The sequence below is a fragment of the Macrotis lagotis genome, chromosome 3 (assembly GCF_037893015.1).
Source record: "Macrotis lagotis isolate mMagLag1 chromosome 3, bilby.v1.9.chrom.fasta, whole genome shotgun sequence".
Lineage (NCBI taxonomy): Eukaryota > Metazoa > Chordata > Mammalia > Peramelemorphia > Peramelidae > Macrotis > Macrotis lagotis.
Window position 1 is genome coordinate 265,106,197 of NC_133660.1, and position 15,270 is coordinate 265,121,466.

Consider the following 15,270-nt stretch of genomic DNA (forward strand, 5'->3'; position numbering starts at 1 on the left):
ATTAGAAACAGACTAAGCTCAAATCCTCCCTTAAGTCATTTACAAGTCTTGCAACTCTGGGTAAGTCACTTAACTTTTCTCTATTCCAGTTTTCTCATATGTAAAGGAGGAGAAAAAATAAGTGAATGAATGCCTTCTAAGTCCCCTTCAAGCTCCAATGGATGTTTCTATGATTTGTGATTTAGTTTTTTAAAAATTGTATTTATTTAAGGCAATGGGGTTAAGTGAATTGCCTAAGGTCACACATATTTGACCATATTTGAACTCAGGTCCTCCTGACTCCAGTACTGGTGCTCTATCCAATGCACCCTCTTGCTGCCTCCTATCTGTGATTTAATCCCATCCAGTCTGTAAGTTAATAGGCAGCTACACAGATTGTGCTAAAGGAAAATAAAGTCTTGACTTCTCTGCAGTAATATGGCTGCCTTTCAGATGACAAATGCAAAGATTATCGCTAGTCTTGATGCCAAACTAGAAGGTCTCCTAGAGTTTTCTCTCTGGTGGCATGACCCTTAAGAACATTAGGTTACCTTCTGAAGCATTCAAAGATAATAATAATATAGTTTTTGAGGGTGGAAGAAAAATTAAAGATTATCTACCCTTCCCCTGAGCCTATTTTTCACATGAAGATTCAATACCTAGAGCGAGAAAGTACAACTCAAAGTCACGCAGGCAGTAATACTGTTACTGAGTTAGGATTCAAACCACAGCTCCTCTAGGAAGACATTAGTACAATGAAGTAAATAAAATTTTCAGTATTTAGATTATCAAATACTGATTCTAATCTCCAGGGGAGAAGACACAGAATGTCTGTGGGTCAATAAAATTATAGTTTCATCTTTTGTTGAGGCAACTAGGTGGCAGAGACGTTAAGGTTGTTGAGTTTCAAGTCAGGAAGATTCATTTTCTTGAATTAAAATCCATTCAGTCAAAGACACTTGCTAGCTATGTGACTCTAGGCAAGTCACTTTACTCTCTTTGCCTCAGTTCCCTCCTCTGTAAAATGAACCGGAGAAGGACCCTGCCAATCACTCCAATATCTTTGCCAAGAAGAGCCTAAAGAGGTCATGAAAATTGGACACAGTGGAAAAGGACTGAATAAATTCCATTGTGATGCAATGGAATGTGAGAGGGTGGTTCCCATATCTCAGAAACAAACATTTGACTTAGGAATATCTTTTGATGCTTTTCTTGGAAGACTTCTAAAAATGCAGCAACTCAACATGATTTCACTCAGCCAAGGTGGTTACCATTTGAAAAAGGTGGTTGGTTACCATATTGAGAGCTGAAATACAGAATTTTAGCAGCATGATCTGATATAGTTCTCTTTCAATAATACTCTAAGGTCTATAAAGTTTTTATGCATATTATATCATTTAACCTTACAAAAACACATGGAGAAAGTACTATTATTATACCCATTTTCAGTTAAAGAAACAGAGGCTGAAAGAGGTTAAGTGATGTGGGTTGCACAGCTTTGTGAAAAGAGTCCCACAGTTAGTAAGATTTCAGGAAAATCATAATTTTCTCATACTGAACATTTTGAAGGCATTGTCTTTGTATTGTTTAATATTTGATCATGGTTTCCAAATTATCAGGGACTTGAAAAAAAGTAATACTTCAAGACTGTAATGGATCTATGAACTCATGAATGTGGGTACTTCTTCCAATAATACAAACTGCTATCTGTTCATCCATCCATTTCTTCTCATCATGTTTCCTTTGATAAAACCTCCATGAAGGGTCAAGTATAGATTTTGAAGTAGATGAATTTTTCATAATGATTCCTAGCACTTGCTTTGTAATCACTCTACTTTTTATTTCTAGGAAATTTAAGAGAATATAGTCAGGAATGAGAGATAGTAAGACATATTGGAAAGACAGAGCTCATCTTAAAGCCAGGGAGCCTCGAACTCAAGACCCATCCCCAACACATTCAGATAAAATGACCTTGGGCAAGCTACTTAACTTTGTTATGCCCAGAGATTCTTTAAAACTAAAAGTTACGGAGAAAGTTTTGACTTACACTTTGATATTATAGGTCCAGTTCATATCTTTAGTCTCACAGTGATTGAAAGTCTAGATTTGTAGCCATAGAGAACTGACTTCCAAAACTGCTTCTGAAACCACTTGGATGTGTGACCAAGATCAAGTCACTGACATCAGCTTCTGGAATAAGAACTTACTATTTGATGAAAATTGTTGGGAAAACTGGAAAACAGTGAGGCAAAACTAGACACAGATCCACATCTCACACCCTATACCAAAATAAGGTCAAAATGGGTTTAGGATTTAGATATAAAGAGCAATACCATAGGTAAATTAATATTCCATCTGATCTATGTAAAAGGGATAAATTAATGGCACAGAAAGAATTAGAGTACAATATGAACTACAAAATGAATAATTTTAACTATAATAAATTAAAAAGCTTTTGCAATGATAAAGTCAATGCTGACAAAATGAGAAGGAAAATAGAAAGCTCGGAAACAGTCTTCATAACTAGGAGTTCTGATGAAGGTCTCATTTCTAAAATATATAGAGAATTGCATCAAATTTATAGGATCACAAGTCATTCCCCAATTGATAAATGGTCAAAGCATATGAGCAGACAGTTTTCAAATGCAGAAATTAAAGCTATATATAATCATATGAAAAATGCTCCAAATCACTGTTGGTAGAGAAATACAAATTAAAACAACAATGAGGTATCATCTCACACCTATTTGATTAGCCAAGATGAGAAAAAAGGGAAGATGATCGATGTTGGAGAGGCTGTGGGAGGATTTGGAACACTGATGCATTGCTGGTGGAGTTGTGAACAGATCCAACCATTCTGAGAGATATATGGAACTATGCCCAAAGAGCAATGCAACTGGTCATCTCCTTTGACCCAGCAATTCCAATTTTAGATCTATATACAGAAGAAATCATAAAAAATGGGAAAAGTCCCACATGTTCCAAAATAGTCATAGCAGCTTTTTTTTTTGTAGTGGCAAAGAATTAGAAATTGAAGGGATGCCCATCCATTGGGGAATGGCTAAATAAGTTACGGACTTGAATACTATGGGACACTATAGTTCTATAAGAAACCATAAATGGCCGGACTCTAGAGCAACATGGAGTGACTCATGGGATCCGATGCTGAGCAAAGGGAATAGAGCCAAGAAAACAATGTAGACGTAACAATAACATTACGAGATGTACAATCTTGATGGAAGCAGTTCCTCTCAGCAATCCAGAGAGCTAGGGAAAGTGTATCGGACTGGCTATGGACTATATGGACTATATTATACCCATCCAGAGAAAGAAAAACAAAACAAAGCAAAACACACATATACAAAACAACCCTTCCAAATTTGATGAACACTTGGGAAAAAAAAAAAAACTATGTATCTCTTTCCTTTAATTCTAATTCCTTATGCCAAAAATTAGTAATTTATGGGGGTGGCTAGGTGGTGCAGTGGATAGAGCACAGGCCCTGGAGTCAGAAGTACCTGAATTCAAATCTGGCCTCAGACACTTAATAACTACCTAGCTGTGTGACCTTGGGCAAGTCAGTTAACGCCATTGCTTTGCAAAAAAAAACCTAATAAAATAGTAATTCATAAACATGTTTAGCAAAATATGTATTTATGTGAAATGCTAACCTGACTCTTTCCTGCTTGGGGGAGGAGGTTGGGAAGGGAGGGTGGAGGGAAATTTTGAATCTTGGAAATATGCATATGTATAGGGATGATATTAAATAAACAAACAAACAAATAAATAAATAAATAAAATTAAGGGAAAAAAGATTGAGTCACTGAAACTTTCTTAACTTATCTCTAAAATGTGAAGATGAGACTAGATAGTCTCTTTCTTCTAAGATTGACATGAAATGATGCAACGTGAAATGAGCAGAATTAGGGAAACATTGTAGAAAGCATTAGCAATATTGGTATGATGATGTACTATAAATAATTTAGAGATTCTCAGCAATATGATGATCCAAGATAATCCTGAAGGACTTATGATGAAAGGTGCTATCCATCTCTAGAGAAAGAACTGCTGGGACTTAAATGCAGACCAAAGATACTTTTTCCTTAAATTTTCTTTCTTGGGTTTATTTATTATTTCTGTATTTGCATTCACGGAATGTCAAAAATTGTGTTCTCAATGGGGGAGAGGGGAAGGAAGGAGAGAATTTGACATTCAAAACTTGAAAAAATGTTTAAATTGTTTGTACATGTAATTGAAAAAAAAATAAAATGTTCAAAAAATTGTCTTCCAGCTCTCAATCTGTTAACCAATGAATTTCATGGTGAGGATTAACCATAAATGGTCAGAAAACCTATTTTATGATAGTCAAGGACTACCCTTCCCTTCATCCCTCTAAGCAAAGCTCAAAATGGGAGATTTACTTCCTAGAAGCATTCATTCTTCTCTTACTATTCAAAGAGAAGGTCTGTGCTCTTAATGGATTAGATTTGCGTTGAAAGGTAATGGTGCTGTAGAGAATGAACTGAGACTATGGTCTATGGGATGGCAGGAATCTATCCTTCTTCCTCAGAGTACAAGCCCAGGATATTTTCCCTTAAAATTATTGGTTGAGGAGCAAACAGCATAAATGCTATCTTAGCATAGGATAATGACACTAACATCCTTCATGGGGAATTCAGGCGGGTGACTCACTTGATTGTTTTCCCTGCTCTGACTTTCCCTTGGTGAAAGAGCCCAGGCAGACAGCTGTGAGACTTCCTACACAAAACAAGGTCTGTGCCTTTCTCTAATAAAAACCAGTCCCATTGACACAGGAGGGAAGCCAGGACATGCATAATGATGGGCTAGGGGAAGTCATCAGCCTCAGCTAGGAAACAAGAGGCAGGTTCAAGTTCAGAGATAAAAAGCTGTTATGATGTCTTTACCTGCATTAACATCAACCTTGGCCTCAGAGCATGAGTCTGCCTTCATCCTAGACAAAAATCCGGGTAGGATTGTGAACCAGGTGCCAGAGATGTGTTTGTGGAGGTGCCTGGCAGACTACAGACTCTTCTGATGGTTAGGGAGTGCCAGCAAGAGGAAATCTGGCTAGATTTTAATTCAAGCATATGAATGGTCAAAGCAAAGGAACAGACAAACAATAAACAAGAAAGGTTAAAATAAAAGCCTGGCAAAACCCAGAATTATTCATTCATTCAATTAACTGATAAACTTTTAGCAAGTATTCACCACTATACTAATCTAAAAGAGGGAAGATGTAGTCCCTGCCCTCAAGAAGCTCACCACTGGATGAAGAAGATATTAAATATCTATCTCTATATAGACATAGATATATATATTGATATATACACATATACTGGTATACATATATATATATATACTGGTATATATATATACATATATATTAACAAGCGACATATAGGATCAATAGAAAATCATTAACAATTAAAAGGTATTAGAATTAAGAATGGTTAGGAAAGGCTTCCTGTAAAGGATGGGATTTTATTTTAGATTTAAAGGAAGTCTGGGAAACCAATAGGCAGGGATGAGGAGGGAGATCCTTTCAAGCATTGGGGATGGCCATATAGAATAATTAGAACCAAAGGATGGAGTTTCCTATTTCTGGAATAGCCAGGAGAACTGTATCATTGGAGTTAAGAGCAAATGACATGGAATAAGTTAGAAGATAAATGTAAGGCAGGGGAGGGATACATTATGAAGGGCTTTGAACTTCAAAAAGATTTTATATTTGATCCAAGAAATCATAGAGAGCCACTGGAATTTGTTACGGAGGAGAGGGACATGATTGGATCTGTGCTTTAAGAACATCACTTGAGTGGCTCTGAAGGATTGGAATGGGGAGAAGTTGAGGACGGTAGACTGACCCATTGGCTATCACCAGCGTTTCAGACATGACATGATGAGGCCTGTACCATAAAGATAACTATGTCAGAAGCAAGATGGTGATGCTTCTGGGCAACTTTTCACAAGTGAAACTGAGGCCAATTTTGGAACAATTCTATGGATATTATAGCTGAATTCTTCTTAGATTCAATAGTCAGAGACAGGATTAACAGTTAATAACTCATAGTTTTGAAAGTCAGATATTTTATACATTGGAGTGTTTTTTTAACTGGGGGTTTTGCGATTTTGGGACTGGGAAAAGAAGAAATTAATCCAAATATGGTACTTAGAGTGAGATAAGAGGATAAGAAGACCTGGGCTAGAATTCTATGCTCGACCCTTAACTATCTATGTGACTTAGGATATATCATATAGCAAGTGTGAGTATATCGCCACTTCCTTCTCAACACCATGGATTTATAGCTTCTCTATTTGGATAGACCAGTTGGAGTATTGTGTAAGGAGGGTTCACTTTAGAATTAAGATAATTTGAGTTTATTATCTTGAATCTGATATATATATATATATATGTATATGTATACATATATATGTCTATATGTCTATGCATTTATCTATCTCCTAGCTGTGTGTCCAGAGGTGCTCACTTAACCTCCCAGTACCTAGGCTAACTAGATATCATCAGTGGTAGAGCAGATAACATATTGGCAGAGCTCCTGATTAAGTTATAATTATATGACTCGAGAAAGAAACAACAATGACACAATAGATTTCTTGTTATGAGAGAAAATGCTGGGAACAAACTAACAAGAACAAATTTGTCATAGGTCTTTTCATGATTATCAAAGTTATTAATATACTCAAAATTATTAAGCAATTTGAAAACTTAAAGTGCTATAAATATAGGTACCACTTATTAAAATTCAATTATTATAGAGATGAAGATATTGACCTGCCTTCTGTTACAATGGTACAACAACCCTGAGACATGTTATTATTCCCAATTTTATAGGTAGGGAAACTGAGGCAAACAGCAGTGACATAACACATTGGCAGTAATTGCAAGGTGAGATCTAAATATGATTTCCTCACCCCAAATCCAATACCGTCTCTCCAGAACAATCTAGCTCTCTCAATCAGTAGACAAGCCCAGGATCAAAGCATCAGTATGTGCTTGCACCTTAGTCTCCCTGCCTCAGAGGTAAGCTCTTTATCTATTAGGTTAAATTGATTCCCCTTAATGATCAGCAAGCACAGTGGTAGCATCAGTATTCAGAATCTTGAGTATTCTTCGCTATGGTTTTATGAGAGGTAGCAAAACCTGGAAAATTTCATTTTTCTTGAAAATACCAGTGAGTTTTTATAAATTGGTTGGGTAAATAGTCGAAACTCTCAGGACTGCCTTTGGCTTTCAGTCCTTTATTCTGGAAGCCGTCCCCTCCCCAGACACAGAAGGCTGGGGCAGTTTTTGTGTCCGTATGGAGCTCTTTGCCTCTAGGTCACACATACTGGGCTCAGGCCCAAGTCAACAGTAATCAAATGCCATCCTGTCTGACAGCTGTCTGGAGGCCTTTGTCTAGGGACCTCAGGCCAGACACTTGTGGGCAGGCTTCCACACTGTCACCAGTGCCTGTTGCCACCAGTAATGTCAATCTGTACAGAAAGGTCAGCAGTTCAAATAGCGTGGAGACCCCCGGAATCAGCCACTAAATCAGCTTGATTCCCAAATCTCGTTCATCCAGCCCCACCCCCTTCTGAGGATACAGCCTTCCTCTAATCCACCTGCCCTCTTTGCTTCCTACCAATTCCTCTTTTCCTAGAGCAGAAAGAACATTTTTCCTCTCACTCCGACACAAGGTCAGACAGAAGCAATGTCTCTGGGAGCAGTCATTATGGTTTCTGTCATTGAACCAATTAAGATTTCCAGCTGTCAGTTTCTGATATTGCCGCTTCACAAATAAATAAATAAATAAATCAGCTCAGAGATGCATTGATCTGTGTCAAAGGCACTTCAGAGGGAAAATTGGACCAAAAAAATGATAATTGTCACAGGATGTCACACCATTAAATGGAAACATAAAACTCAAAATGCTGTGGAAAATCTCACCAAAGTCATCTTCGTAGTTGAGAAGAGACCTCATTAGAGAAGAGCGAGCCAACTGTTGCTGGGACTATCCACCCATGACCTGCACTGGTTCCCCTCAGCATCCTCCAAACAACAGGCAGTCCATTAGCACCCTGCTAATTTTCTTCCAGAGAAATAACTGTACTACATCTTGTTCCAAGGTACACAGTGAAAAATCCTAGATTTGGAGCCAGAGATCCTGGTTTTATGACTTTTTCTACCTTCTCAAATAACCAATAATGATGATGATGATGATGATGGTGACCCACATAGTAATAACAGCTAGTGTTTACATAGTTCTTTAAGGTTTGCGAAGCAATTTACAAGTATTAGCTCCTTTACATGCTCATAACAATCCCAAGAGTTAAGTGTTTTTATTATCCTCTTTTTACAGATGAGGAAACCAAGTCAGACGTAGGTTAAAGAACTTTACTCAAGACTAAACAGCTAGTAAGTATCTGAGAAAAGATTTGAACCCAGTTCTTCCCAGATACAATTTTTATGTTTAGGAAAATGAAACCTTTTCTTTATCAGGCTTTGGATCAAACTTTTTTTTTTAATTTGATTAAGGTTTCATTCTGTTGATGTTTTTCTAATAAGACAAAGTACTACAATCCATTCAACACCAAGCTGGACACTATAGCGATTATGAGAGAAACAGAGTGTTGAGGAGCCATGGCAGGTTATCTTCAGCTTGAACACTGGATGTCCAGATTTTTAGGAGCTGAAAGATTTCTCCCTACCCCTCAGCACTGAAAAAAATTAGAGACACTTTTATTTTATCATTAAATAAGACTACACTGGGGTTTCAACACTGGCCAGCATCCAAGCTATCAAAACTTACTTAGGAGGAAACTAATCCCACTTGTGCCAATGTTGTCACCTTTGTACTTAATTTCTTTTAAAATCAAGTACTTTTTGCCCAACCCTGGGGCAAAAGAGGGTGAGGGGAATACAACCAATGGATGTACAAAACAATAAATACTTGTCTGGCTCAAAGGCCTCCCCTTAATTTTAAGGCCTCCTCTCCACGAGGCCTCCACCAGTGTGGCCATATCCATCACTGGGACCAGAAGATGGTGGTTGCTTATTCTAGGGTCCTGGAAAGGTTGTACAGGTTGAAAAAAAGGGACTTAATATTTTTTGATTCATGTGGGGCAGTGAAAGAGGTCTATTTTTTTCTCCTTGCACCCAACTTCGGTTTAGGGGTATAGGGGAATGATTGCTTGTAGCACTGGGCACTGGGAACTCTTGAGACTATATCAGAAAATTCAAAGGTTACTGCGGGGCAGGAGACAACTGAAGATGATGGTAAGGACCAATCTCATGTGACAAGTGCATTTTACAGAACTGAAACAGCTGAGCTACTGCCATGGTCTCCTCCCCTTGGGAATTCCCTACTGGAGCTGAAAGCTCCAAGGCACATGACTCTGTCCCCCATGACCAGGGCCACTCACAGGAGTTGCACTGGAGGAGCCAGAAGTTGGTACCTATGTTCATAACTTCCTGTACAGAAAGAAGTAATGGTGGCTCTGGTTGAAGTGATGGCCAAGGAGGCTGAGGGATGGGGATAATCTAGAGGGGGAAAATTGCTAGATCTAGTCCCAAGAGTATTGCAGAGCTCTCATCCTTCCCACCCCAAGTCCAGATCAGCCCTGGCAGACAATGTATTTCATTATGAAATAGGACTTGTGATCTCCCTCTCTCTCTCTCTCGCTCTTGCTCTCTTTCTCTCTCCAGTGTTGAGCAAAGTCCAAGGCAGAGAGGAATTAGAAAGTATGTCAAGGGGGGAACTAGGGAATGAGAACAAATATAAAACAAACAAACAAAAGATATATGACAAAATCTAAATCTTGACACCATGGTCCTGAGTTCAGATCCTATCTTGATAAATGATTGCCTATGTTGACCCAGGGAAAATGATAACCCTAATTCACCTTTGGTTTCTGTAAAATAAAGGCAATAGCAGAAATGCAATTTCTGAGGTCCCTTTGAAATCTATTATGCTGACCTTTAATAGGACAAATTACAACTTCCCTTGGCCTCACTTGTCTTCATCTGTAATTTACTAGATAACATTTAGAAGTCTGTCTAAATTGAATTTATGATTCAGTGATGCTGTCACAATTTCTGAGTCTCAGTTTCTTTATCTGAAAAATGGAGCATTCATGGAAGCCAGGGTTAGCAGCATCAGTTGCAGAAATAAATGACTTCAGGAGCAGGAGGATACAGAATACTCTCCATCATCATCCCTAGTCTGCTGACCCAGGCTCCCCAAGACTCCCTGAATAGCACCTTGGTTTGGCAGCCCAGAAGATAGCACTTCCACATCCCATAGGCTTAGTTTAATTTTGTGTAAAGGTTAGGCTCTCAGGTGAAGGTACCTGGGGACTCAGGCACCTCTTGGTCGCTTCTGGGAAGGGCCTTCTGATCAAATCACATGACTCTGCTGTCTTTGATGCCACTCTTGTCAGAAATGCTTGACCATGGCAGAAGACTCTGGGCTTGGTGATACATCTGTTGTGGAGTTGATAATGGGCTCAGGTTGGCTAATGCAGACCCTATGTGATGAATGTAGTCGCCCCCCACCCCATTGAAAAAGAGTATATAGGTGAAACCATCTTTGAAGACTCCTCTTTTGGAATAATAATAGGGCAGATTAAAGTCTCTATTTTCATAGAAATTTATTGCTGTATTATTAGTGGTAAGGACATGCAGAAAGATGGCTTTGCGGTGGTCTAGAGCAGTAGTAGATATGTGATCCTTTAGGCTTTCAAGTGAAAGGGAACCTCTTCCACACTCTCTGAATTCTTTTACCACTCCTAGACTTAAGATGAATGCAAACAGTCTATCAATGGAGAAGTTTGAGGCTAGAATAGCTCTATCTGTCCTCTTCATGGACCTTTGCCCTACTTTTTATTTCAATAACTATCTCACCCAGAATGGCTCTTCTGTAAGTTGCAGCAAGGGAAAAATTTTCTTATTTGAAGTGACGTCATGATACCATGAGTCAGGGTACTCAATTGGGAACCAGTCCCCACAGAGCTGCTTCACCGTGTCTATGTCATCATGGCAAAGAAGACGTAGGTTTACATCACTAAGTGCACTGAAGGGCACTTCCTCTGTCATTCATGCCTTGTAGGGGAGTAAGTCACTGGGAAGGGCTAAAATGTTTATCTTGGACACTTTGGTGAGACTGGGATGAGAGAGGTTATGTAGAATAGTAAATAGAAATTGGAATTAAGAAAATTCAGGTTGAGTCCTTTCTCTGCTACATAATGAAGATTGTATATCTGTGAATACATTAGAACTTTTTAGTTCCCAAAAGGAATTGGCTAAGAGTCTAAATTGCAATAATGGCAGCTAAGTGGTGTGGTGGACAGAGTACTGGTTTCAGTGTCAGGAGGACTCATCTTTTTGAGTTCAAATTCCATCTCAGATGCTTATTAGTTGTGGGACCCTGGGCAAGTCACATATTCTTTTTTGCCTTAGCTCTCTTATTGGTGAAAAGAGTTGGAGAAGGAAACAGCAAACCATGCCAGTATCTTTGCCAAGAAAATCCCAAATAGGGTCATGAAGATTTAGACACAATTAAAAATGGCTGAACAACTACAAAATAAATTATATAGGAGGTGCCTATGGGCTTTGATGTGAGGAGTTTCCTCATCTCTGAATTCTCTACATCAATGAAATTATAGATTGATAAATATGATGATGATGATGATGATGATGATGAATTAGATATGTGGAAGAGATAGCCCTTATAGATATTTTCCTTATGTATGATACATCAGTAAATCTTGGTCTGTAGACTAGATCAAAAAGGTTTGGAAATTCATTTAAAAAATACTGATTGTACAATTCAATAATAGATGTCAACTACCTTCCTTTGTCAACTATGTCATTAGCATACAATCTGGATGTGGTATTAGGTGCATCCCATTCAAATACTGCTGTAGAGAACAGAGGGCTTTGAGGACAATGTTGGTAATAATGACAAACAAAGATCCCCAACCTGCTAGGATCCCCACCAGCCACTAAGAACAAGACCATTTGCCTCTTATGCTTAAAATAGTCATCATTTAGATAATGCTGATCCAAGTGAAAAAGGAGAAAGATGGAAGCACACTAGGTAACTTTCATAAGAAAGGTACTATGAAATGACCTGAGTCAAAAATTCCACAATCATTGTGATCAAAATTGCAGTTGCCCTATCCATTTATGATAATGCCTGTCAAAAGTGTCATAAATATGATCTAAGAAATATTGTATCAGACAATGAGAACAGATGGTTGTGTGAAGAGAATACAATAAAATGGACAAATAGTCCAAAGGGACACTGGCATCTATGAAATCTTAAAAAGCCTAGAGTAAGGCATCCCTGAAAGTTGGAGTTTTTTCTGTGGTGTTTCACTGGGGTATGTGAACAAGAGTCACACTTGAGGAAAGGAAGTAGATGAAATGTAATCTCTACCACTGCAGAGAGAATCCACCTAGATGATAAAAAAAAAAAACAAAGTAATAATTGTTTATTTTTTAATCCCTGAGTATTGAGTAATAATTGAGTATTTTTTTAATCCTTGAAATAGTATATAAATGTGAATTATTGCTTTAACACCATATACAGGACAGCTGGATAGTACAGTGGATAGGACACTGGCCTTGGAGTCAGCACAGGAGTTCAAACCCAGCCTCAGACACTTGATACTCACTAGTGGTGTGACCTTGGGCAAGTCACTTAATCATGATTGCCTTGCATCCAGAACCATCTCCAGTCATCCTGATTCATATCTGGCCACTGGACCCAGATGACTCTGGAGAAGAAAGTAAGGCTGGTGACTTAGAACCCCTCTCACTCAAATTCAATTTAGGTGATTATCATGGCATCACCTCCCTGATGTCTGGGTCTTCTTTGGGAATGAAGAACACACATCATCATCACCAATCATATATAATAATTAACATTTGAATAACACTTCAAAGTTCATTTATTCATTCTTATGTGTGAATGAATTGACCATCTCAAAGATAATCTTTATATGAAAATGCCCTAAGTATCACATTAAAATTACTACCCTTGGGGCGGCTAGGTGGTGTAGTGGATACAGCACCGGACCTGGAGTCAGGAGTACCTGGGTTCAAATCCAGTCTCAGACACTTAATAATGACCTAGCTGTGTGGCCTTGGGCAAGCCACTTAACCCCATTTGCCTTACAAAAACTTAAAACAGCAACAACAATGACAAATTACTACCCTTGAGGAAGACTAAGGTAGCAAGTGCTCATAAAATTATAAAGGAAATTTCAGGTGACCTAGGAAAAAATGCTATAGTGAAAACAAATATAAAACAAACAAACAAAAGAGATATGACAAAATCTAAATCTTGACACCATGGTCCTGAGTTCAGATCCTATCTTGATAAATGATTGCCTATGTTGACCCAGGGAAAATGATAACCCTAATTCACCTTTGGTTTCTGTAAAATAAAGGCAATAGCAGAAATGCAATTTCTGAGGTCCCTTTGAAATCTATGGTGCTGACCTTTAATAGGACAAATTACAACTTCCCTTGGCCTCACTTGTCTTCATCTGTAATTTACTAGATAACATTTAGAAGTCTGTCTAAATTGAATTTATGATTCAGTGATGCTGTCACAATTTCTGAGTCTCAGTTTCTTTATCTGAAAAATGGATGCCTAATTTTCAAAATTTTAAATTTTATTTTAAGGCAATGGGGTTAAGTAACTTCCCCAAGGTCACACAGCTAGGCTTATTAAGTATCTGAGGTCAGATTTGAACTCAGGACCTTCTGACTCCAGGGCTGTTGCTCTATCCACTGCACCACCTAGCTTCTCCAATGCCTATGATTTTTATATCAGAGATCATAGGAGAGAACATCTTTATAGTGTCTTAAAATATTTTAAGTGCTCTCTTAATGTCAGTTGATGAAATGATTATTATTCTGTTCACAATGGAATTTTTAAGCCGGTGCATTGCCCTCTTGGATTGAAGCCCTGGATGTCATAAGAACATCAGTAAGAAGTATGGGTCAAAACCATTCAATTTTTTTTGAGTTTTTTCTTAACTGGATTACTTTCCATGTCACTGAAATGCTCATGGCCTTTCTGAAGGTGGAATAGGTTGGATCACTTTGTTCACTGAGGACAGAGGTTCTGGAAAGCATTCCTTGGATCCTGTAGCCAATTGATGCCGGTAAGACTCTGAAAGCACTCTCCTTGCAATCAATGACCTCACTTTGACATTAATTTTTTTGACCATCATTACATCACTTTACCTGAGTGATTTAACTGAGGAAACTCATTTTCCTCATTTGTGAAAATGGGAGAAAAATTAGATATCTAATCCTTAGAACTTTTTTAGTGCTTTAAAATTATGTTTTAATATTTTTATTATTTAGCACATTGAATAAAATTCACATATAAAAAGATATGTTGCTTCTTTGAAAACCTTCAAATTCAGACAAAAATAGTAGAAATACAATATATTTCAACATAATAATATAATGGAATGTACTGATATATAATAAAATAAGAAAACAATAAAAATAGTATACAATTGTTAGATTATGTAGTACAGGAAATAGGAGTATAGGTTGCTAGCTTGAATAAATCAATATATATTCATCAAAACTTGTTTGACAATGTGTGATGTTTGATCCTTGACCTTCATTCTTGAAGAAGACTATGACATCAGGGAGTTGATGCCATGAAAAGCCAGTGAATTGGAATTGTTTGATGAGATACTATGTTAAGTCACCAGTTTCACTTTTTGCCTCAGTGCTATCTAGATCCAGTGACCAGATATCAATCAGGAGAACTGGAGATGACCCTGAATTTAAGGCAATCGGGGTTAAGTGACTTGCCCAAGGTCACACACATAGTAAGGGGCAGGCGTTTGAGGTTGGATTTGAATTCAGGTCCTCACAACTCCAGGGCTGGTGCTCAATCCACTGCACTTCCTAGTCTTTTCCTAAGGGTCAAAGCAATTCAACTTTCTTGAGAGAGACTTTGACAGATGAAGGAACTGAGGTCTAAGAAAATTAAATGACTTTCACAGGGATATTCAGTAGCAGGGCAAGCTTTCCACTTAGATTCATTGACCTTGCATCATACAGTCTTTTCTGGAAGTCCATATAATAGAAGAATGAACTTGAATCAAAGTGGTAAAAGGAAATTTCAGGGAAGAATTGGTAAATGATTGGGGTCTTGAACCATCAACAAAAGTAAGGACAGGATAACTGTCATCCTCCTGGGGTACTGAGATTTAAAGAACAACCAAAGCAAC

General features: G+C 38.0%; 1 long non-coding RNA gene and 1 pseudogene across 1 annotated transcript in view; both read right to left on the reverse strand.

The window, feature by feature from the left end:
- The window catches only part of LOC141516546 (uncharacterized), a 473,791-nt gene that overhangs the window by 81,174 nt on the left and 377,347 nt on the right, over positions 1 to 15,270 (reverse strand). The window lies entirely within an intron of this gene.
- On the reverse strand, positions 10,403 to 11,095 carry LOC141516545 (N-alpha-acetyltransferase 60 pseudogene; annotated as a pseudogene).